The 24,031-nt window shown below is 43.2% G+C and overlaps 1 protein-coding gene across 21 annotated transcripts in view; it reads right to left on the bottom strand.

Annotated features, from left to right (window-relative positions):
* Window positions 1–24,031, bottom strand: part of THRA (thyroid hormone receptor alpha) — a 1,122,562-nt gene that overhangs the window by 262,051 nt on the left and 836,480 nt on the right. For all 21 annotated transcript variants that reach the window (XM_068262452.1, XM_068262453.1, XM_068262433.1 and 18 more), the window contains one exon: window positions 12,268–12,329. The gene's annotated coding sequence lies outside the window, so the exon portion shown is untranslated. The remainder of the gene's footprint in view (window positions 1–12,267; window positions 12,330–24,031) is intronic.

Below are 24,031 nucleotides of genomic sequence, written 5' to 3'. Positions count from 1 at the left end.
AGCCCCGGTAACAGGCTCAGTCGCGTCAGTCATGGCCTTCTGCGCATGCGTTGACCTCCCATGCATGTGCAGAAGGCCAAGACTGACAAGACTGTTACCGGGGCTGATCGCAGCTGAACAGCAGGGACTTGCAGGAGGACGGCTAGGGACTTGCATGTACTTATAGGGCTGGAGGAAGCCCCGGGTAAGTATCAAATCTTTTTTTTTAAAGGAGACCAGAGATGAGAAAATATAAACGCTTTATACATACCTGGGGCTTCCTCCAGCCCCATCTGCACGGATTGCTCCCACACCGTCTTCCTCCGCCTCCTCCAGCTCTGTACCCAGGTATGTATAAAACTTTTATATTTTCTTGTCTCTGGTACACTTTAAAGGACAATTAAAGTAAGAAGAATACAAAGGCTTCCATATTTATTTTCTGTTAAACTATACCAGCTGCATGGCAGCCCTGCTGATCTATTGGGCTGCAGTACTGTCTGAATCACACCAAAAACAAGCATGCAGCTAATCTTGTCAGATGTGACATCAGAAACACCTGACACATGCTTGTTCAGGGTCTATGGCTACAAGTATTAGAGACAGAGGATCTACAGGATAGCCCGGCAACTGGTATTGCTTAAAAGGAAATACTGTAAATATGGCAGCCACCGTACCCATCTCACCTCAATTGTCCTTTAAAGAGACTAACAAAATTTTCAGCCTTAGTTCTTCTATCCTATAAGTTCCTTTGCCTGTCCTAATGTGCTCTCGCTTACTGCAGCTTTTCCTAATTGCAGCACAGTGGCTGTGTTATCTCTGTTATATGATCTAATCGGTTTTCTTCTGTCAGCACAGTCGGGCTAAGGCTGGAATGTGTGGAATGTGCAGGGCTGCTTGTGATACACACCCTCTGCAGGCCCCCTGCAGGCTCTGTATGACTCACACCCTCTGCTTATGTGAGCCTATCACAAGCTGGTTAGTTTGTTTGTATACACTGCCTAAAACTGGCAATTACAAGCCAGGTTTGCAGCAGAGAGTGGCAGAAACATCACAGAGGGGCCCAGGAGAACACAATGAATAGAATGGTATGCTTTTTGTTGTAAGAATTTTAGAGTACAGATTCTCTTTAAAGAGGAGCTGTCAGCCATACAATCTCAGAAAAAACTCACGTAGATAAATACTTGCTCTACTTACATAACATATGTATTGCACTGTCCACGTTTTGATTTTAGTGATTTTCCTATAGTAAAAAAAAAAAAAAAAAAAAGATAAAATCCTTGTTAGGACTCTTCACTTTAATTGTGTCTGTCTTTAAGCCAATCCTGATGCAATTTCCTCCCTTACTCTACTCTGCCCGATTGTGTATGCATTGCCTACCCTCCTCCCAGTCTTCAGGAACTCCCACCCAGCTCTGTAATAGAAAGTGCATTGCCACTCTCAGCGTGAGAAATATTGGCCAATCAGAGAGGAACAGAGGTGTGGGAGGGAAAAACATGAGGGAAAGAGGCTTCACCCAATCAGGCTGCATTAGTTAGGTCTGAGAGGAAAGTAAAGAAGCAAAAAAAAAGACAACCCATCATGCTCTGGAACTTCCTTTGTGTGGCAATGTACCAATTGAGAATCAGGTAAACTGGAGAATGATCATTTATCAACAAGAAAAGTAATAGTGATTTTTAACTTTGGATTGCCTGGTTAGTATCCTTATTATCACTTGTTTACCAGATAAAAATAAAGAATTGATTTTTTATTTTATGCCCGACAGTTACACTTTAAGCAGACAATTGGCCAGCAACACAATATATTATGATTTAGGAAAAAACAGGAATTCTGTGCTTCTGTGGATAAGGAAGACTTAAAATGGCTACCTTCCAGGACTTCAAGCCACTCGGGAGAAATGTAGGTTAAACATAGCTGCCAGTGCACTCTGCTAGAACTCTGTTCTGCAATACAGTGTGTGCTTTTCCACTTGGGCGGGTGATACAATGAATACTAACTATGTTAAACCTGGGGGTGCGGGGAGTGGGATGCACAACATTGGGCTGTATCATGTACAAGCATTCTGGAGGAAATATAGGCACCAGTCTGTACAGCAGCAAGGTTTCCCAACATAAGATATGATTCACTAAACACTCACATCTAAGAAGCACCAGGAATGTTAAGGAAATTATAGGCTCAAAAAGGAATGAAGACTCCTGACTGCAGCATGTGTGTGTGTGTGAGAGTGTGTGTGTGAGTGAGAGTGTGTGTGTGAGAGTGCGTGTGAGAGTGTGTGTGTGTGTGTGGGGGGGGGGGGGGGGGAATGTTGCACCTCATGCTTGTTAAGTAACATTTCTTTCCATTAAAATGCAGCACTATGTACAATACCAAAGGACAGGCACAATGCAGAACTGACCATTTGTTTCATAAGGTGCTGTTCTATCTTCTTTGGTATAGTACAGAGTACTACACCAACCCACTGATGGCATCCATACTGTATTGTACTCAGGGAGAACAGTATGCTGCGGTACAATGTAACGCAATGCAGAGTTATAGTGTGAATAGCCCCTACTGCTAGCAATGTATAGCTGTGGAGACACCAGTGTTGGAGCAATGTGAATGTGCAGGCTGGGAATTCCTGCTCATTGTATTGGCTTTCTCTCAAGAACAGTGGGGAGCACTGCACAGCACAGAACTCTATGACTGCACGCAACAGTTTTCCCAATAAGCACATGTGGGAGAGCTTGCTGAACCACTGCTACAATTCATTACTTTGACCTGAAGGTAAACCAGATGGGCTTCTTGGCACAGTTAGAAGGGGTTCCTAGATTGATTTCACTTGTCTGGAGCATATCTGTAGAGGGACCAGGTGACATGATATTCCATTTATTACAATGGAGATGAAAGGTCAAGTTCAGGGACTGGTCTTTATGTGCATCCAGTAGAACATTTTAGTAATTTAATTACGTACATACAAAACTTTATACTATGTATAAGAATAGAAAAGTAAATTACCTGCTACACCAATTCACAGATCCTCATGTCTGGATTAATAAAGCTACTTTACCCCCCTCTGCTTCCTAGTCAATCTGAAGCCACACCTCCTCACTACAATAGAGGCAGGCATGGCTGTGGCTGACAGGGCAACCACACCGAGGGCCTTTTCAAACTGGGGCGGTGCGTTGCCGCACTGCTAACACAGCCTAATGCAACCTTATGGGGTAGTTCATACTTCCCATGTTGCGGTACGCTGCGCCAGAAGTCCCTAATCTAATGCTAGCGCCGAACTACCTTACCGTGCAGGATCCGTGGTGATCTTCGTTGGCGGGGGAAGTCATGTTAGTCTATGAAGACGTGGTGTTTTTTAAACAGTTGATGATGCAACGTTGTGGCGCGCATGTGCAAAAGCGTATTTTTACAATACACTTCCGTGCACTTCTGCATAACCCAACTCAGGAAGTGACCAGAGCACGCGTCAATTCCTGGTTGGCTGGTGGCCAGACAGGGAACACTGCGTACTGACACAGTGTTCTCTGAAGGCCTGTGTCTAGCGGTGTGGCAGGAGCGACGCACCGAATCGCAGACGCTAGTTTGAAGTGTGAAACCGGCCTCAGGGGCTCCCTCATATATGCCCACATGCATAGAGACCCGGGTGGATCAGACTGACTGTGAAAGAGCAGGCTGCTGTATGTCACTAAGGAGGAGATGAGACTAATAACTGGTTCAGCAGGTATTTCCCAATTTTATTTTGCAAAAACTAGGAAGTCTTAAAATAGTGTTGTAATAAACGCAAATGAAAATATTATGACTGGACTTTAAAGCCTTAACAGTAATTATTTGAGGACTGCAGTTGCTGTGGCTGGAATCTGTCTAGTCATGATATACAGCCAGGACCGACATTATCATAGAGGCCCAGGGCCCCCAAGCACTGCCAAGCCTCTCCAGGTCTACCCCTGACTTGTGCTGTTTGTGGCCCCTGCATAGGTGTTCCTAGCAGCTCATCTCCCCACACTGTTCCGATCGTGTACCTCGTCGACTGCCTCTACTCATTGACCCATTGCATATCATTAGGCAATACATGTGCCAGGGCACTGAGAAGAGAAGCCCCTGCGAGAATGAAGATGAGAGCGCATGGACTATGCTGTGTGCTATGTTGACCAAAACAGTGCAGGGACCCCGCAAATCACAGTGAAGTTAAGGAGGGAATTTTTTTTTTGGGTGGGGGGATTTGGGTGGGGGGGCAGGGAACCTCCCATGTCAATTTTGCCCTGGGGCCCCATTGTGGCTTGGACTGGCCCGGTGTACTGCATTCATGTAGCAGTGTAGCAGGGTTTTGTTAATCCATGTTCCAGTGATCTCCGGTGTAATAATTCCTTTTTTTAATAAGAATTCCTTTTTTGTATAGCGCTTTTCTCCTGTCGGACTCAAAGCGCTTGTGAGGCAGCCACTAGAGCGCACTCAGCAGGCAGTAGCAGTGTTAGGGAGACTCCCCCAAAGAACTCCTTACTGAATAGGTGCTGGCTTACTAAAATAGGAAGAGCAGATATTTGAACCCAGGACTCCTACGTCAAAAGCAGAGCCCTTAACCAAGCGTAGGCATACATGTTAAACAAAATAAAAGTACAAGTAAACTAACGTGCATCTTAAATTACACCCATCATTTCAAATAATGTTTTAAAATAAGTCTACATATCTTCCATTGTCCACAGACCCAACTTTTATAGATTTGTATTTCTACAACTGACATTCTTCAGTAAGTCATATAATCTTAATACCTAAAACTGGTTAGCTTTACCCCCAAAAAATGTCATAAGTCACATTGCCCTCAGGATCTTTAGATGACTATGTCCATTTGCTGCAATCACTAGCATCAAAGTATGTGACTGCAAGGGCAAGCACTGTTCTACTTGCCGAGCCCACAATGATGATATCATCAGTGTGCTGCTGCTCCTTAAAGTCCAATGAGCTGGCTGGGTGTATCCAAGACCAGGCTGTATTCATTTGAAGCGCAGAAAAAACATATCAGGTTGGGTAGTTAGATGTGCCATTTGGCAGAGCACAGAACTGAATCTCCAGACCTGGAGGGCCAGATCCAGTGTTTAGGATGGACTGAGAAAGAGAGGAATGTGTTCTACCTGATGGACCACACCTTTTCTGATTCAGACCCATCAATTAATTTGAGCTGTGTCAAAAATGTGTGAGGTCCTCAACCCTCAAAGGACCTGTTTGACATCCCTGGTGTAGAGCCACTGAATGACAAGACAGGATGGACAGAATTAGAAAGCATTTCAGCAGGCATCACTTGACATATATGTCCATTTCAGCTGTGGGTTTAGTGGTCTACCTGCAGTTGGTTTTGGAACATTTTAGAGAGGAGCCTTTCAGATCTGCATCCATGAGACATAGGGTACAGACAGATCTATATTTCCCTGTCTACTGCACGAAGCACTGAGCCTGTATTTAACAGGAATGCAGAAAGGTTTAGGTTTCTCGTCATTGCACTGTGAGCAGTAGATAGCACAGCTCTTGTGTATCCGTCTAGCCTGGCATACGGTTTTGCAATAAGTACATGGCATGTGAATGGATTTTGGCAACAGTCCCAGGTTCTGCCCACTCAGACACAGACCCTCCTTTTAAGACCAGGCACAGCAGCGGATCAGTCTGGGCCACCTCCAGGAGGTATATGTTAACCCCATCCCATCCATACTATACACTAGAGAATGGTAGTATTTTTGATCTGTAATAAAACACAGAACGTAGCTCCAGTTCCCATCACAAACATAAATATACACAAATAATATACAGGAGTTAGGAATAGTTAGGACATGCACAGTCTAAGCCAGGGGTCTTTCAATCGGTCCATAGCCCTAAGGAACAGTGTATATTACAGTCCTCTGTCCAGAAGATAGCAGAGCTACACAGTTGAAATAATAGAGAGCTTTTCGTACTCTTTTAGTCACCATATACTTTCCTAGTGGTTCAGTGTCACTCTGAACTGCTTGAGTCTTCTGTTGTACAGTTTTAAGTGCTTACCACACCTGTGTACTGCAAAGAAATTCATAAAATATGTACTGTTGCTGAAGCCTGGAAACAGATGGGGAAGAAAGCTGGCTATCCCAGGTCTCCACAAAGCTAAAAGAAGACAAATGACTTGTAATGGTTGGATGCTATAGGTAGCCTTGATAAGGATAAGAAGCATTCATGGAACTGAACAGAGATTTGCAACATGTCTGCAGTCACACAGATTTTAAATATTTTGGTCAATTTAAAAATGAGCAAATAAAAAAAAAAAACATCTTCCTCAGTGGCTTCTGTAACTTTTGTAGATTTCTCTCTGCTCAAATCTAAAGTAAAATACCAGCAAGTCCCATCTCCACCAGATATTCCTCTATACAACCTAAAGGACCAAACAGGCCTTACTGCTGCATCTGTGGCTACAGAAATACAATACAATACAATACAATAACATTTGTAAAGCGCTTTTCTCCCATAGGACTCAAAGCGCATAGCTGTGTCTCAGATTAATACAGGGTTGCAGGCTGGGTTGTGTTACAGAGGAGATAGTCAGATGTTCATGAATGCCAGGCTGAAAAGGTAGGTTTTCAGTTTAGACTTAAATGCTTCCAGGGATGGAGCTGTCCTTATTGGGTGTGGCAGGGAGTTCCAAAGTGTAGGGGCAGCATGACAAAAGGCTCTTTCTCCAAAGGTTTTGAGGTGGACTCTGCGGGTGACCAAGGTGTTACGTCTTTTTGATCTAAGATTGTGGGGGGTGTTATGCAGTTGCAACAAGTCCTTCAGGTATCCAGGGCCCAGATTGTGCAAGGATTTGAATGTCAGTAAGCCAATCTTAAACAGAATTCTCCATTTTATCGGTAGCCAGTGGAGTGAGAACAGGGTTGGTGTTATGTGGCAATGGCGGGGTTGGCTCGTTAACAGCCTTGCGGCGGCATTCTGTACTAATTGCAGGCGGCGTAAGTCTTTCTTATGCAGGCCTGTGTAGAGGACGTTGCAGTAGTCTAACCTTGATGTGACGAAGGCATGAACTAGGGTTGGAAGATCCTCTGAAGGAATTAAGGGTTTAATCCTTGCAATATTCCTTAGGTGAAAGAAGGAATGTTTCACAACAGCTGAGATTTGATTCCTGAAGCTTAATTTCCCAGCAATCAGTACTCCCAGGCTGCGCACACAGTCTGAGTTGTTCAGGTCTGAGCTCCCTATTCTTAGCGGTGTTGGTTGAGACTGGGGCTGCTTTGCTGTTGAGCCCTGGCCCTCAATAACAAAAACCTCAGTTTTGTCAGCATTAAGTTTTAGCCAATTATTATTCATCCACTCCTGAAGCTCAGCTAAGCATGCGTTTATTTGTGGAGTAGGGTCTGTGACGTCAGGTTTGAATGACAAATATAGCTGATTGTCATCAGCATAGCAATGATATGTCAGGCCATGTTTTTGTATGATATCTCCAAGTGGCAGCATGTATATGGTGAAAAGTAAAGGGGATAATATTGCGCCCTGAGGTACACCGTATTTTAGTGGTACAGGGTTGGAGAGGAAGGGCCCTAAAGCTACCCTTTGTGTTCTGCCAGCCAGGAAGGAGTTGAACCACTGGAGAACAATACCAACTATGCCACAGTACTCTTGTAGCCTGTTGAGCAAGATTTCATGATCGACTGTGTCAAAAGCCGCTGAGAGGTCGAGCAAAATCAGGATGGAACATTGACCCTTGTCTCTTGCAATGAGCAGATCATTGCAAATCTGGGTGAGGGCTGTTTCACAGCTGTGATATTTCCTGAAGCCAGATTGAAGAGGGTCAAGGATGTTGTTTCTGGAGAGCCTGGCTTCAAGTTGGAGGTAGACAGCCTTTTCAATAACTTTTCCCAGAAAGGGGAGGTTTGAGACAGGTCTGTAGCTGTTTAGAGCATCTGGGTCTAAGGATGGTCTCTTGAGTAGAGGCCGGACGATTGCTTCTTTCAGAGTAGAGGGAAACCACCCTTCTTGTAAGGAGCCGTTGACTATTTTGTGGAATGCCGGTGTAAATAGTTCAGGGCATTTCAACATGAACTTAGTGGGGCCAGGGGCCAGATCGCAGGTAGTCTGGCGAAGGTTTGAGAGGATATCCAAGATGTCTTTTTCAGTGATTACCTTAAAATCAGACCATGGTGGTAGGCTATTTTTGCACCTGTTATATGGCTCTGCATGGGATCTGGGGCTGTGAATTGAATGGCTGATCGTATGGAGGAGACTTTGTCTGAGAAGAAGTGGGCAAACTTCTCGCACAACTTCCATTATTTCCAATTGGCACTGCTCTTGGTTTTATTAAACATATTCTTAATGGCTCAAAGTATTAGAGGCAGGGGGTCAGCAGGACAGCCAGGCAACTGGTATTGCTTAAAAGGAAATAAATATATCAACCTCCATATCACTCCCCCCTCTGGTTCACTTTAAACACAGTATGTAAACCTACCGCAACATCTATGGCGTACAAATTAAATCACCGCCGGGAGACTTGGGCGCAGGATACAGCCGTCCATATAATATTAAAGATGAAGAAGCCCAGCTACCTACCTTCTAATGCTACCTTTACCTTGCCTTACACAATTAGAACCTCCCCCAAGCAGCATAGCAAACAGCAGAAGAATCAGGCCAGTGGGGGGGGGGGGGGGATATACATATAATGAAGCCACTGGGAAATTTGGGTAAAGCTGATAAATGGCTCACCCTGCTCCTGCAAAAGTCCCGGCGGCGTAGTAACAAAATAACTGCATAGGCGCCGATTCAGCCACAATTCCCATTACGGCCTATGGCGGCGCTGCAATCTCCTGCGCTGTTTGTAGTTGATTTGAGCGGGGAATACTGCACTTTATTTCAACAGAATAGACGCTAACAAGGTTTATACATTTCAGAAGCATGATTAAGGACCCGGCATGCTCCAAAATGTATAGACAGTGTTTGTTAATTTTAATACTATTGAAATTCCATATCCCATTTTGGATGAGACCCTGGCCAGCTGCTGAACATTCTGCTGCTTGATAGTATAATATCAGCAAAGAATCTTAGTCCTGAAACGCAAGCACACATAATACTGTGAATCCCCTATCCTTTCCATAACTCCCAAGCGAATCCTAGACCTACACTGATCATTCTCCTCTACACCTAAAGCTAGAAACACACATTTCTTTAGCCAAAAGGTTGTGCCTTATCTTTTCAAACAGAAATGTAAAGTGGGTAGAGTTTCCCCCTAACTTCACTGACCTCTCCTCCAGCAATTTACCTGGATGGATTGCTCTCATCTGATGCCTACCGTTACATGAAGCTGTCTGCGTGTCCTCCACCTCCCCTCTACATACAGCAGTACACCCTGCTTGACTAGAAGCCACGCAGCATGTCTGTACATGCTGTTAAATTGCCTGGCGGAGTTTGCAGATCTCACAGACAGCGGTTCAGACTAACCAAGCTGCAGCTACCATTGGCACAGGAAGACAGTTCTGCAAACCCTGCCAGCAAAATAATAAATCATTAATAATGCAAATGGGTTTATATGCAATCTACAAAACTTTATGCACTGGAAATGGATTTATTCTACAAAATATGCATTAAAACATGAGCCTGGACTGGGCTTTCAGCTATTTAGAGACATCAGAATTGCTCATGATTATATGGGTAACTGTTCACTAATAATTGCCGTACAGATACACTGCTGAGCTCTGTGCCGAGCAGTCTGAGGTGTGCAGTGGAGAGGGAAGGTCGCTTGCAGGGGGTGTCTGACTGCATCATTGGGAACTAAGGTGTTAGGCTAAGTGTTAACAAGCTTGGTGGATGGCAGAGATCTCCACTGTACTCACACTACGCTGTCACCCAAAACTAGAACAAATGAAACACATGTACGTAACTATGTGCAACCCCCCCTACAAGCACTCCTCCATCTTGATTAATGCAGTCTGCTATTACAACACGTCACTATCACAAACTCTATTTAAAGGGACATTGAAGCGAAAAAAACTTTTATGAGAGTGCTCGATCCTCATACTGCTAGACCTTTCTGCAGCCTTTGACACAGTTGACCATGACATCTTGATAAACAGGCTACAGGAATACTGCGGCATTGATGGCATAGTACTTCAGTGGTTCCAATCCTTCTTGAGTGGCAGAACCCACAAAGTGTCTATGGGGCCCTTCCTGTCCACCCCTGTAACACTTAGGTATGGGGTGCCCCAGGGCTCAATCCTCTCTCCCCTGCTTTTCACGATTTACATGCTACCATTGGGAAAACTAATCCAAAAACATGGCCTGACATACCACTGCTACGCAGACGACACCCAACTATATCTTTCCTTCAAGCCTGGTGTGACAGACCCAACTCTAACTATAAACGCCTGCTTACGTGAACTACAGCAATGGATGAATGACAACTGGCTGAAACTAAATGCAGACAAAACTGAAATCCTTCTGATTGGAGGGCAGAGCATGATAACAAAACAACTTAACTTGCAGTCTTCACCACTGGGAATAGGAGGCACGGATCTACGCAGCTCTGATCATGTGCGTAGCCTGGGAGTTCTAATTGATGGGGATTTAAACTTCAGAACTCAAATCTCTGCGGTGGTGAAATCATCCTATTTTCACCTGAAGAACATTGCAAAAATCAAGCACCTCATACCCCCAGAAGATCTGCCAACCTTAGTCCACGCCTTCATCACATCCCGACTGGACTACTGCAATGCTCTCTACACTGGCCTTCCAAAAAAGGTCTTGTACCGCCTACAGCTGATACAGAATACTGCTGCCAGACTGCTAACCAACCAACCCCGTCACTGCCACATAATGCCAGTCCTGCATTCCCTTCACTGGCTACCTATAGAATGGAGGGTCCTATTCAAGATCGGCCTACTGACATTTAAATCCCTGAATAATCTAGGCCCTGGATACTTGAAAGATGTGTTACAGCTGCGTAGCAATCCCTGCATTCTCAGATCCACAGGTTCTAATAATCTAGTTATACCCAGAGTCCACTTGGAAACTTTTGGTCCCAGAGCCTTCTGTCATGCTGCCCCTATGTTTTGGAACTCCTTACCTCAACAGATCAGGACAGCCCCATCCCTGGATGTGTTTAAATCCAGACTGAAAACCCACCTGTTCAGTCTGGCATTTGCAGAAATATAACTTTTGTTGTGTGAATACTTCATCCTACTAACTACTGAATCTGAGAGAGCCTAAGCGCTTTGAGTCCTATGGGAGAAAAGCGCTATAGAAATGTTATTGTATTGTATATTGTATTATGATATAATGAATTGTATGTATAGTACGGATGAATAATAGAACATTAGTAGCAAAGAAAAGTCCCATTTTTATTTTCAGTTATATAGTTTTTTTTTTAATTACATTACATCATTCTCTTATATTTTCAGTTTACAAGCTACACTCTGTATTTTAAACTTTGAAACAGAGCAGAGCTTCCCTGCAGTAAAATCTTTTCTGAAACTGTCTTTCACTGTTTCTTTGATGTATAAGTGCTTCAGGAAATAGCACTATACCCAAGTTTGGTCGGAGAGCTCAGAGAAGCTCTTTCGCATAGATAACAGCTGAAGTTTCTTAACTCTTCCTGTACTGGAAACAATACGAGGCTAATACCTTTGCTACTAATGTTCTAGTTCTTAGCTGTACTACACATAGAATTCATTGAATCATAAGTTTACTTTCATTTCAGATTCCCTTTTAACATAATAAAGACAATGAAGCCATTAATAGGAACAAAAAGCAACATGATTAAGTGGCGTCACTCAATAGTAACACTAATAAAAAGTTGCAGGTCAGAAGACTATTTTGCTCCTTTAGGTGTTATGCGTTCTACTACTTTAACCAGCCAGCATTTTCATACGAGCCACCCTCAATCCCTCCTCCGCACTTTAGCTAGCAGCAGATTAAACCTGAGAAGCTCTAGGAACTCTGCATCCATTACAAGAAAACACAACAGATAAAGTCACGGGGGATGGAAGGCTGCCAGTCCAATGATATCCAGATAACAGATTAGGATCTGAGCTCCACAACAATGCAGTTTTATATTTGGAAGCACGGGTTTGTGTGCCAGCGACTCTGCTGCACTATCCTAGGGCTTGTGTCTGCTATAGTAGGGCAAGTCTGTGGTGTGCTGGCATTAGCAATGCTTCTGTAAAGGAGGGGAGAGAGGAGGGGGGGGGGCAGTGATGGCATGTCGGAATGGGCGGACGGTGCTAGTGCCTGCATGGTTCAGCGTGGGAATCACTGAACTGCAGCGTCCCACTTCAATCACATGCAAATCCACATCTTTAATCTACTTACTAACTCAATCCAGATAGAGGTGGGGGCATCAGAGAGGTGTGGCGTTGTGGTATGTCGAGACTCTGGCAATAGAAAAAAAAAGGGAAAACGTGGTTAAAAAAAGCACAAGGCAAACAGGAGAGAGAAAAGACACTCTAGCTTATTTAATAATGCAGTAGGCAATCTACAAAGCACAGTAAGCTACAGCAGCCAATCAGCAATCATCTTTCTTTGCCGTTTCTGTTAAACTGACAACAAAGGAATAATGTGATTGGTTGCTATGGGTTATTGCAGCAGTGCAATGCTCACTGCACTAATCTGATAAACAACCCCACAATAGCAAGTATAGACAGTAAACAAACAACACTGGGCACAAGAAAATGCATGTAGAGAGAATGAGAACACAGAGCAATCCAATGAGGAGAAGAAAGCTTTATTCATCATCAACAAACAATGGACAAACAATAAAATAAGGGAGATGTGCACACCCTATAATATGGAAACAAGACTCCATGGAAAAATAATGAAAATTGAGTTAACAGGAGCAGCTGATGGCTTTAGGAAGTACACTGCAGCAGGTGGTCTGTTTAGGAGACTGGTACTCGCTTCAGGTTGTTGTAGGTATAAGAAATTTATTCTGATACTGCTTTCATAGAAATAGGGCAAACATTGTCTCTCTGCAGGAACCGCTACAGGGGTCCAAAATTATACTCCCATACTTGGGCCCAACGCTGGAACTAACAGGCAATTAGTGCTTGGCGATTATCAAATGCAATACAAGTGAAAAGAACATGCCTATTCATTTGTCAACCAGCTATGAAGTCTAAAAAACAACCATAACCACAAAACTACACGTATTTTCTTGCCTGGAACCTTCACTTTGTGTTCTAGTACAGGCAGCCAAGATTTCCCATTCCTGCACAAGTAATCAGCCACACGGAGCAGAAGGTCTTGTTAGCTGTTTAAAACAACTGCACTAAGCAAGCGACTGGCAGGACAATTCCAAGTTAACAAATCATCCTTGGATCATGATGAAGGGGCCACTGTTTTAGTGCTAAGAATCAAGGAACACAGTTTAAAATAAGGTTTGGAAATAATCCTAGCAATATGTAAAGCTGGAATGAAGAGATTTCTTATTTCTCAACAAAAGTGGAGTTAAATTGTAAGGGTTGTAACATTGTAACATTAACACATGCTTTTTTCTAGCCCGTAGGGTAGGTACCAAAAAGGGGGCTTCCATTTAAAGAGAAACCGTAACCAAGAATTGAACTTCATCCCAATCAGTAGCTGATACTCCCTTTTACATGAATTCTATGAAGATTAATCTATTCCTTTTCTCAAACAGATTATCAGGGGGCTCTGTATTGCTGATTTTGTGGTGAAACCCCTCCCACAGTATGATGTCAGCACCTCACAGCCCTGAGGTACTGACATCACACTGTGGGAGCCTTATTGCATTGTGAGAAATAACAGCTGTTTCCAACTGCCAAAAATGCAAGCAGCATCTCTTTCCAGTGACATCACCTGCCAGCAGTCAAAATGTCGCCATGTGATAAATGTCAGAATGTAAATCAGGGAGAGGAAAGATTTTACAATGAGCAAACACTGACTAAATCATTTATACATAACTATTCTAAAAATCAAGCACTTTTTTATTACATTATTTTCACTGGAGTTCCTCTTTAAAGCAGGACCTGAACTCAAAACTCACTCTCTGCTAAAAAAAAAAAAAAAAAAAAAAAAAAAAGATACGCAACATCATAATAACCTTTAAAGAAAAGCATTTCATTGTTACAGCTGCTACAAATCTTACAATAAATCTGCAACGTGTCTACATCCCGGTTTCATGGAATCAGACATATTTGTTACCACCCTGTTTTTACCAATTAGGTCTCTGCCGTAGCAGTCAGCTGACACATCTTAATCGATCGAATGACAACTTGTGACTAATCACAGATGAGGGGGAATTAGACAGGCTAAACCAGGCATGGGCAAACCTGGCCCTCCAGCTGTTGAGGAACTACAAGTCCCACAATGCATTGCAGGAGTCTGACAGCCACAGTCATGACTCATAAAGGCAAATGCATTGTGGGATTTGTAGTTTCTTTACAGCTGGAGGGCCAAGTTTGCCCATGCCTGGGCTAAACTCTCTAAATACATGCAGGGTGCATTTCTCTAGGTTCTCCTTTTGTCCTGAGCAAGAGTTCGGGTCCACTTTAAGGAAGAGCTTAAGGTTAGGAAAGACACTAAAGGTAAAGTTAGACACTGAAGCTGCTGACAAAACAGCACCACATACCGATAAACAAGACAATCCCAAAGCATCTAGCCAAAATGGAGATCCAATGCCCAAACCATCCCTGGAGATAGTTCCTAATCATCACAAATGCATTTGTCACACTCAAACTCAAACTAATCGAAGTATTGAAGCAAATCATGTAGCCAGATACTGAAAGCGCAACTCTTTGAAGTTGTTATTTATACAGCATCACCAACTCTTCTGTAATCAGCTTTAATACTTTAATACTTTTCCAAAGACTTCCTATTGGATCACCGTGATGACCAGCCTCATTAACCATTCGAGCTGTAAACTTCCTCCTTATGGCTACTTCATGCAACAGTGAAAATAGCTGGGCAACCAAAGGCCTGTCCTCCCGAACCACAATACAGCCTGCTTGAGGCTCACACAGAAATGTTCAGCGACTCCCCACTGGCTTGTTTTATTTTTTTTTGGGGGGGGGGGGGGGGGGAGGGGGGGAGAGAAGGTGCAAAGTGTCTGCTGTGTACATGTGGCCAGGATATGCTGCTCTGTGAAGCATCTCGGTTTACTAAAACCTTTAGATGAGGGAGTAGATAGATCTAGCGAGCAGCTAACAACAAGAAGAGCAGATCTCTTTCAAGAACAGTGTTTTTTTCACATTGCTCTTTATTACGGTATATCGTGGCTTATTGATTTTATGTAACTAACAAAACTATATTGCAAGCAAAGGACCTCCTCACCCCTGTGAAAAAATGCAGCACAAAATATCACCACACAGTGAGAGACAGCTATACTGACACATATGATACACACACACACTTTTATTCTACCCATGACACCACACAGTATGAAGAAAAGATCACACTGTCCAGCCGGGTGGCATGAAAAAGTAGTTGGGTGGCAGGAAAAAGTAGTCGGGTGGGGCGAGATGAGAGAATGCAGGGCTGGTGCTTCTGTGTGAAACTCTGCTTACAGCATAGGAGGAGGTGAGCTGATGACAGCCAGGTGCTCACCAAAACTAGCCGGGTGGAGCACCCGGCTAAAAGAGCCTGGGGAGAACACTGCTGCGGATGTGATGTCACAGGAAACTCAGGTTCTTGTCTACACCTGGAGCACATTGTAGCTGATAAAGCAGGAGCACAGATCTTGTATCCAATAATTTCAACTCAAAATTCAGAAAAGCCAAAACACTTTATGTGACAGGACTAGATCAAATCAGTGGGTTCTATATTCATTTATGACCCTATACTGTTGCTTTAAATAAATGATGACATAATTCTAGCCTTATTTTATTTTCCTAGCTGGACTACTGATAGTAATTCTAACAACCTCCAGCACCAAATGCCTGCTGAACATAGGACTACACTTCCCATGATCAGCAGCACTGTACCCTGATGGCTAACGAGAGTTCAGGCCAACCTGCTGTGACATATTTGTCTTTTAAACATTACATTACATTAAATACACTAGTAGTTATTCTGTTCTTATAAATGTACACTTTACAGAGCAATAACACAAACACCTTAATGTAAAAGTACAGTAAATAATATAGTCCAAGGTCTCCTAGATGTGCGTCTCTAGAGATGGCTCAAATATATAGGTTCCAATATAGTCAACAGGCAATTAACATTACATGCAGCCTTCTAAAAGAGTCACGCTTCTCACAATTTTGAGGATTTTTTTTCCTCTAAGGAAACCACTTACTTTAATTGTGCCCTACAGACTACATGACCCTTGTACTCTGAGGCATCTGTGAGCTAAGTATGTTCCCTAGGCCTTTCCTGCAGAGAAAGAGTTAATGTGACAAATGGAAATAGAGGTTCTAAAAATAGTGAACCAGGAGCATCTGAGGATGCAGGAAATGAGAGAGTGCAAGCTTAACCTCGTGAGATCAAGACACCTGCAGAACAAGGGCAGGAGGAATCTCTCTAGAACCAGATACCCAAAGAATCAGAGCAGGTTTAACCTCTCTAGACCCAGAGACCTGCAGAATCAAAGCAGGCTTTATGCCTGAAATCAGACAGAGAATCAGACACCTAGAAGATCACAGCAAGCTTAACAGCTACTAAATCAGATACCAGAAGAATCCGTGCAAACTTAACCTCTTTATACCCAGACACCTAGAACATCAGGGAAGGCTTAAAGTGAACCTGAAGTGAAGATAAACTACTGAGAGAAAACATTTGTATCCATAGAAATAAGAATATGGGATCCAGAGGAGCCCCATTTAGGATTACTTCGATTTAGCGTTTAAAATCTAGGTTTGAAGATTTAAAATGGTGAGCTCTTGCGAGCAATCCGCTGTTTCTCAGGCCTGGGGCCCACTAGAAATTGCAATTTATAGCACTGAATAATTAGCCTTTGCAGTGGAAAAAGGACTACAGGTTATTTTTAAGCAGGATTGGTACTATAAATATATATTTACCTTATTAGACTACATGTCCCTTCATGTACCCTTTAAGAAAACCTGAACCGAGACATATCGAAACTGCCCCTTTATTGGCTTTGGAAAACAAATGCTGTTATTTTGGAGCATTTTTAGTGTACAGCCGGCGATGTCAGCATGACAGTAGACCTGGTTTGCAGACCTTTTCCTAAGTTAGTGAATCTGAGGGTGTTGGAGGCAGAGTACCAACCCAGAAAACAGGCAAAAGGAAATTTGGAAAGAAAGCCAGCAATGGCAGCAGCTATACTCTTAAAGTTTTGATAACCCCAAAACATAAACAGGCTTACTCTCTGATGCAGAAATGCAGACAAATGCAAAATAAAAGAGGACTTAAAGGGCACCTGTATTTACAATGTATAGTTCTGCAAAATGCCCTTCTCATGCCCCCTGCACCCCCTCCCTCCTCTTCCGGGTCCTGGAGGGAGATCCTAAGTAATCTGTTCCAACACAGGTGGTCTTCTCTAGAAAGTTAAGATTTTTGGTAATTTAGCTGAAGTGTCACTGCCCCTCCATCCGCTAGGCGTTGTTGTTCTTGAGCAGATAACTCCTCTATTCATTTTAATAAAGAGGCTTTCTGCTTTCTACTGCAAAGACCTTGCAGCCAGGATGGGGTGATAGCAAGTATAGAAACAATGGAATACCTATCTTTTCCAAAGGCTAGGTCAACCCATATCTGAGAGTTTTAATGTGAGGTGATGGGGAACAGGTACTCCGTACCTGCGGGCTGGCATTCTGTTACCAGCACGTCATAAGTGCACTTATCCTATAAAACAAACCTGAACTGAAAAGGAGTATATGAAGAGCCACTACTGCCTCCCTTTTGTTGGTGCCATTTGTCTGGCTGTGGTGCTGACCCTCTGCCTCAAATACTTTCTGAATCCCAGATACAGATTGCCTGAAAGAGACAGGTGACTGACTATGAAATTACTGGATCAAAAGGTACATGACAGCCAGGCGACTAGCATTTTTAAAAGGAAGTAAAGAGGGCAGTCTCCATATTCCTCTAAGGTTACTTTTGAAGCTGAATTTAAAGCAACAATATTGTTTAACCTTGAAAAATCAGTTATCTGAATTCTAAAAAGAACAATCTTGCTCCCCGGATCAATGCAGAGTGAAATATTTGAGTGTAGGGTACAATGGAAGTGTGGGGAGCTAGGTCGAGTTTGAGGATCAGATCATGCCTTCTTTAGACTAGATTGAAAAGCACTCTTGTAAGGAAATGCAGTACCATGGCAGACTCACTTTCACAGCATCCTGGAATATGTTTATCACACTTCATGCAGAGTGTGACTAAACGGGATTAATACATAGAATCATTTTTAATCTGCTACCCTGCAGTTCTTTGCTAAGAGTTAGTCCGGGCTTAAAGAGGCATTCCACTTTAAGTACAAAAATCGCTACAAACACGTCATCAACATTACTGGATGGTGTTAAAGTGTAACTGAACTGATAAAACAATACATACATACATTAAATGTGGCCCAATGTACAATGCTGACTAAAATTACAGTCAACAATATCCCTCTCCTATGGAGTAGGGCACAATTATCTACTTGATCAAGTTCCAAGCAAACCCAACAAACTGAGCAATTGCTCTGAGGCTTTACCCAGATGCAGTAAAATGTTCTTCCCCTTTCTGCCCACAGAGGGACACAACCCGTCTCATCTTCCCCATCTGGCACTTGGTTTGAGCTCCAGGTGAGTGTTCTGATATTTGAGACTAAATGCAATTCCCTACTACTTACAGGTATGAGGAGAGGACTATTGCTGTTCTAAGCAGGGCCGGGCTGAGGCAGAGGCGAGAGAGGCTCCAGCCTCATGGCGCAGTGTAGGAGGGGGTGCACAACTCACTCAGCTATCATTCCCTTCTGTGTTTGAAGCAGAGAGAAATAAGAAAAAGGGATACATGGCGGTGACTGCAAGCCAGACAACAAGAGATTAAGGTGTTGGGGTCCCTAGGGCGCCTCTTATGGCCCGTACTCACGGGCTGCAAATGTTGCCTGTCGCCAGCACACGTGAGCGCGTGGGCGACAGGCCGGCGACAGCTCCTCGCCAGGTCCCTCCGCGTACACACGCGGAAGAGGGACCAGCGGCGAGGCGGAAGCTGTCGCCGACGTTCCTCCTCCCTCCGCCGGAAGCTCCATATACTTTAATGGAGGTTGCTGTCGCTAGTCCGCGTACTCACGCGGACTAGCGACAGTTGCGGCGGCGACTGTCGCCATGCGATTAAAACTTTCAATCGCATGGCGACATGAGCGACGGGCGACAGTTCGGGGTGCGCGCGCGTGCAACGGCCCATACTCACGGGCGACCTGTCGCCGCAACACGCGCGCGCCGCGTGTTGAGGCGACAAAAGTCCCTCGTGAGTATGGGCCATTAGTCTAATAGCAATCAGTGTGTGGCGGCTGGGGTTGGACGGATGGAGGGGCACACTTTGGGGTTTCAGCCTTGGGTGCTGAAAGACCTTGGCCCGGCTCTGGTTCGAAGCACAGTTTCCATTCTACAGGTGTCCATCTTTATTTTATTAACGGTTTTATTACTTTAGGAACACTGTAAACATTTTCTTTGAACTATAGTCTGCAGTCGCTATTGTTTTCAGGAAACCATGGCAACAGCATGTAGTTTGGTGTAAAAGACTTCCAAGGATTCTTATCTCTTTGTTCATGTCATTGATTCAAAGGTCTGCACAAAGAAAAGTCGCCTAATTCTTTGCAACTTTACATTCTTCATTCTTCAGCATCACAATGATATCACAGGAGGAGGCATCTTCCTCCATCTATGGAAACAATATGTAATAAATACAAAGTTATGGATGATTTGATAGCTTTTGTTTTTAGGTCTCCATTAATGACACAATCTTGATTGTACAGTCCGACCAACTCTATACAGTAGAAGGATAACACAAATTAATATATTGTACAATCAAGATTGTATCATTAATGAGCACCATTAGGTTAGTGCAAGACACTTAACCATCTTTTATTCAGAACCAGACAAAGCTTAAAGAGGCACTTAAGTGAAAAAAAAACAAAAAACGAGTTCTACTCACCTGGGGCTTTCCTCAGCCCCCTGCAGCTGATCGGTGCCCTCGACGTGTCTCTCCGATCCTCCTGGTCCCGCCGGCGACCTCTTCCGGTTTCTCCGTCAGGACCCGACAGGCTGGGAACGCGAGTGATTCTTCGCGTTCCCAGCAACAATAGCTCCCTCTATGTTGCTATAGCAGCTCTCTATGCTGCTATAGCAACATAGAGGGAGCTATTGTTGCTGGGAACGCGAAGAATCACTCGCGTTCCCAGCCTGTCGGGTCCTGACGGCGAAACCGGAAGTGGTCGCCGGCGGGACCAGGAGGATCGGAGAGACACGTCGAGGGCACCGGTCAGCTGCAGGGGTCTGAGGAAAGCCCCCCAGTAGAACTCGTTTTTTTTTTTCATTTAAGGTTCACTTTAACATCTCCAGAACCAGATGTCTATCAAATCAAAGCAAGCTTAGCCATTCCAGAGCTGGGTTGTTTTGAGTCAAAGGGCCAGATTTATCAAGAGTGTCTGAGACAAAATAGTAGTAGGTTTTAAGAAATCCGTGCAGAACTGTCTCAGACAGCCTAATAAATCACTAGCTAGTGCAGAGTCCTTCTAAAACTGTTGTAAAATAGGAGGAGCTAGGAAGGTCTCTCAGACAGTGCAGTGTGTGAGGGGAATTCCTGTTGCTGAGGTAACCAACACACCTGTATTGATAGCAGCAGGCTATGAGGAGGAATTCGGCAGGGGGGAGGAGCACCACATAAATCATGTCTAGCCTGCACTCTGCAATCATGTCTACCCTGCAGTTCTACATCTGTAGAACTGCTATCAAGCACTTCTTAATCTGCGCCAATTTAGGGATGGATTTGCACGTTTCTTAACTGTAGTGCAGCTCTAAAAATTCATACTAAATTGCCTCTATTACCTAGGATTTAAGAAGGTTCTTATTATCATGCAGAACTGTTCTCCCTGCTGGTTAGAACAGATTAAGAAGAAAAAACTGTCAGTAATGCGTTGATAAATCCCCCCCCAAAGACTCTTAAATCAGGCCCACAAGTCCACTAAATTATCTAAGAATAAATCAAAAATACACATAACTGATATAAAATGTATATACTGTATATATACAAATAGCCCACAATCAATTGACACCTGAAAGATAAAAAAAATAAAAAAATATAAAAAGCAAAAAGATCAGCCATAAAGAGTGCAGTAGTAATGAAAAAGTATACAATGGACCAATGCTAGAACCAATAGCAGAATAGCTGTAGATAAACGTACACATTACTTGATCAGATCATACTTAAAACTTGTGTTTTATAGCTGGTCGTTTACATTCGTTATTTAATGTGACAGAACGTTTTATATGATATAGGCTGGCTTGTGTATAGGTTCAGTTCATTTACATGTTTTTTGAACCACAAAGGAGTTTTCCACCTATTTACATAACTATGAACAAGCTAGTGTTGTCGCCTACAACTAGTTGCAGTAGATCACACTATTTTTGACCGTACTGTATGGATTCTTTTTACCTAAAATAATTTTTGTATTAAAACACTTCTTGTATAAATAAAGATTGGATATGGTATTTTGCAGTCGGCTTTCTGATAATAAGGAGAGACTGATATACTTTGGTTATTTATATCCTCTGGGTAATTCTTCCTCCAGAGCTGGGGACATAAAATATAAGAGTAGGATTAACCTACCAAAACTCAAAGCAGGTACATGTAGAAAAAGAACCAGCTTAGGAACATTCCTGATCTACACGGCTATTCAGGAAAATACAACTCTTCAACAGCAGAATCCTATAGCAAATTAAGCAATGACTCCAACCTAAGTCAGCCGTGCATGCAGAGAAGTAAGCAGCACATAATTCCAGTGCAAAAGCTGCCTATGTATTCAACTCCAGATTCTATTTAGCTGCTGCATTTGACTGGTCAAATTCCAAGCAGCATAACTTTGCATAAGATTGGTAACAACCCTCCAATTTCCTTCTCTTAAAAAGGGACACTTAAGCCAGGAATAAAAAAAAAAAAAAACAGTTTTATTTGCCTGGGGCTTCTACCAGCCCCCTGCAGCCATCCCGTGCCCTCGCAGTCACTCGCAGATCCTCCTGTCCCCCGCTTCCAGCTAGTTTCGTTTTCGTGACAGGCACCGACAGAGAGTTGGCAGGCTTTGTGCACCTGTACAGGCCTGGCCACGCGTATCCTTCTTCATGTTCCCATCCTCAATAGCGTCTTGCACAGGAGCAGGACGCTATTGCGGACTGAAACCCAAAGAAAAATATGCGTGGCCAGGCCTATTAGCGAAAATGAAACTAGCTGGCGGCGGGGACTGGAGGCTCTGTGAGCGACTGCGAGGGCATGGGACGGCAGGGGGCTGGTAGAAGCCCCAGGAAAGTAAAACTGATCTTTTTATTCCTGGCTTAAGTGTCCCTTTAAGGTGAGTGAATGGGTGAGGAAAGAGGAGGGAATAAGAGGGTGGTAGGAGGGAACAACTCAGCAAGCCTGCCTCTTCCTGTGTGAAAATTTGACTTTAGCTAAGAGTCAAATTTTCACAAAGTGTTTACAGTGACCGGGAGGAACAAAGAGAGGAATGGACAACGCAAAGAGGTATGTGGATCAAGCATGAGCATACTGCTGTGCTTACCCTAGATAGCTTTGTCTCGAGTCAGGTGTGTTTTAAAGGATACCAGAGGTGACGTGACTTGATGAGATAGACATGGGTATGTACAGTGCCTAGCACACAAATAACTATGCTGTGTTCCTTTTTTTCTTTCTCCGCCTGAAAGAGTTAAATATCAGGTATGTAAGTGGCTGACTCAGTCCTGACTCAGACAGGAAGTGACTACAGTGTGACCCTCATTGATAAGAAATTCCAACTATAAAACACTTTCCTAGCAGAAAATGGCTTCTGAAAGCAGAAAAGAGATAAAAAGGGTCAATAACTCATAGATTTTAGCTCTGCCATACTTCAATGAATGTGTCATTGAGCAAAAACAACAGTTAAAACCTAAAAAGTAGATTTAAACATAAAATAAAACTGTGGAATAACTTAAAAAGTAATTTTTAGGAGAAGGAAGATAGATACAATCGTTTATTTTTGCCTCGGGTGTCCTTTAAGCTTTGCAGATACTGACACCAGCAAAAAGACTGTATATGTGAACAGCCACAAAACAAGATCAAGCTTAACCACGCCAGATCCGTAAAAATCATACAGCGAATGCAAGGTTAAAATACTCTATGCCAAATACCTGCATAATAAATACATTCTTATACCGCCAGAAATGCCATATACTTGCAAAACAAGTACACGCTTAACCTTTTCTTATCCAAGTGTCTTCTTAGTTCATGCTGAAGCAAATGTTGCTAAAAAGGGGACCAAAGTTCTCTTCATTATGTAGTCTTACAGTGCCCACTAACAATGTCATTTACCAAACGATCAACCTTCCGATTGGTTGGACAGTGTTTCTGGTGCCAGATGACAACAAACATTTTATTGAAACATTTTGTGGATCCATTCCATATGAAATGATGAGATTGTTTATATTTTTTTATTTCATTTATGTGCCCAATCCATGCTTTCCAATAATTTTCCTCCAATCACAATTATTGGATCAGAAGTTCTGTTGTTTAGTAACATTGCACATATGGTGGACAGCATCGGGGGTTTTGTCATGCTCGTAGCTCGTCCTGATATCGCTCGGCGTTACCACTGCGTATCCGATCTAGCAAATCAGCCTTACATCTTGCAAAATGTCCGACCGATTCCTGTGACCAATTCCAGCACTAAACTGGTTGCATCGTCAATTGGGCATGTACTTGACGGCCCCAATTTTTATCTGATAATCGAATTGGACGGTCGATCAACCAACCACCAAGTCACCCAATTTATGGCCTTTAGACTAAAGGGCAATACTGACTCACCAAACAAGCAAACACCATGTTAAAGAGGATCTTCAGCCTAAACAAACATAATATTAAGTTACATTAGTTATGTTAATTAAAATAGATAGGTTATATAATCTCTTAACCACCCCGTTTTAAAAGGATAGGCAAATGTTTG

Source organism: Hyperolius riggenbachi, chromosome 12 (genome assembly GCF_040937935.1).
Source record: "Hyperolius riggenbachi isolate aHypRig1 chromosome 12, aHypRig1.pri, whole genome shotgun sequence".
Classification (NCBI taxonomy): Eukaryota; Metazoa; Chordata; class Amphibia; order Anura; family Hyperoliidae; genus Hyperolius; species Hyperolius riggenbachi.
This window is presented reverse-complemented; position numbering and strand designations above follow the sequence as displayed.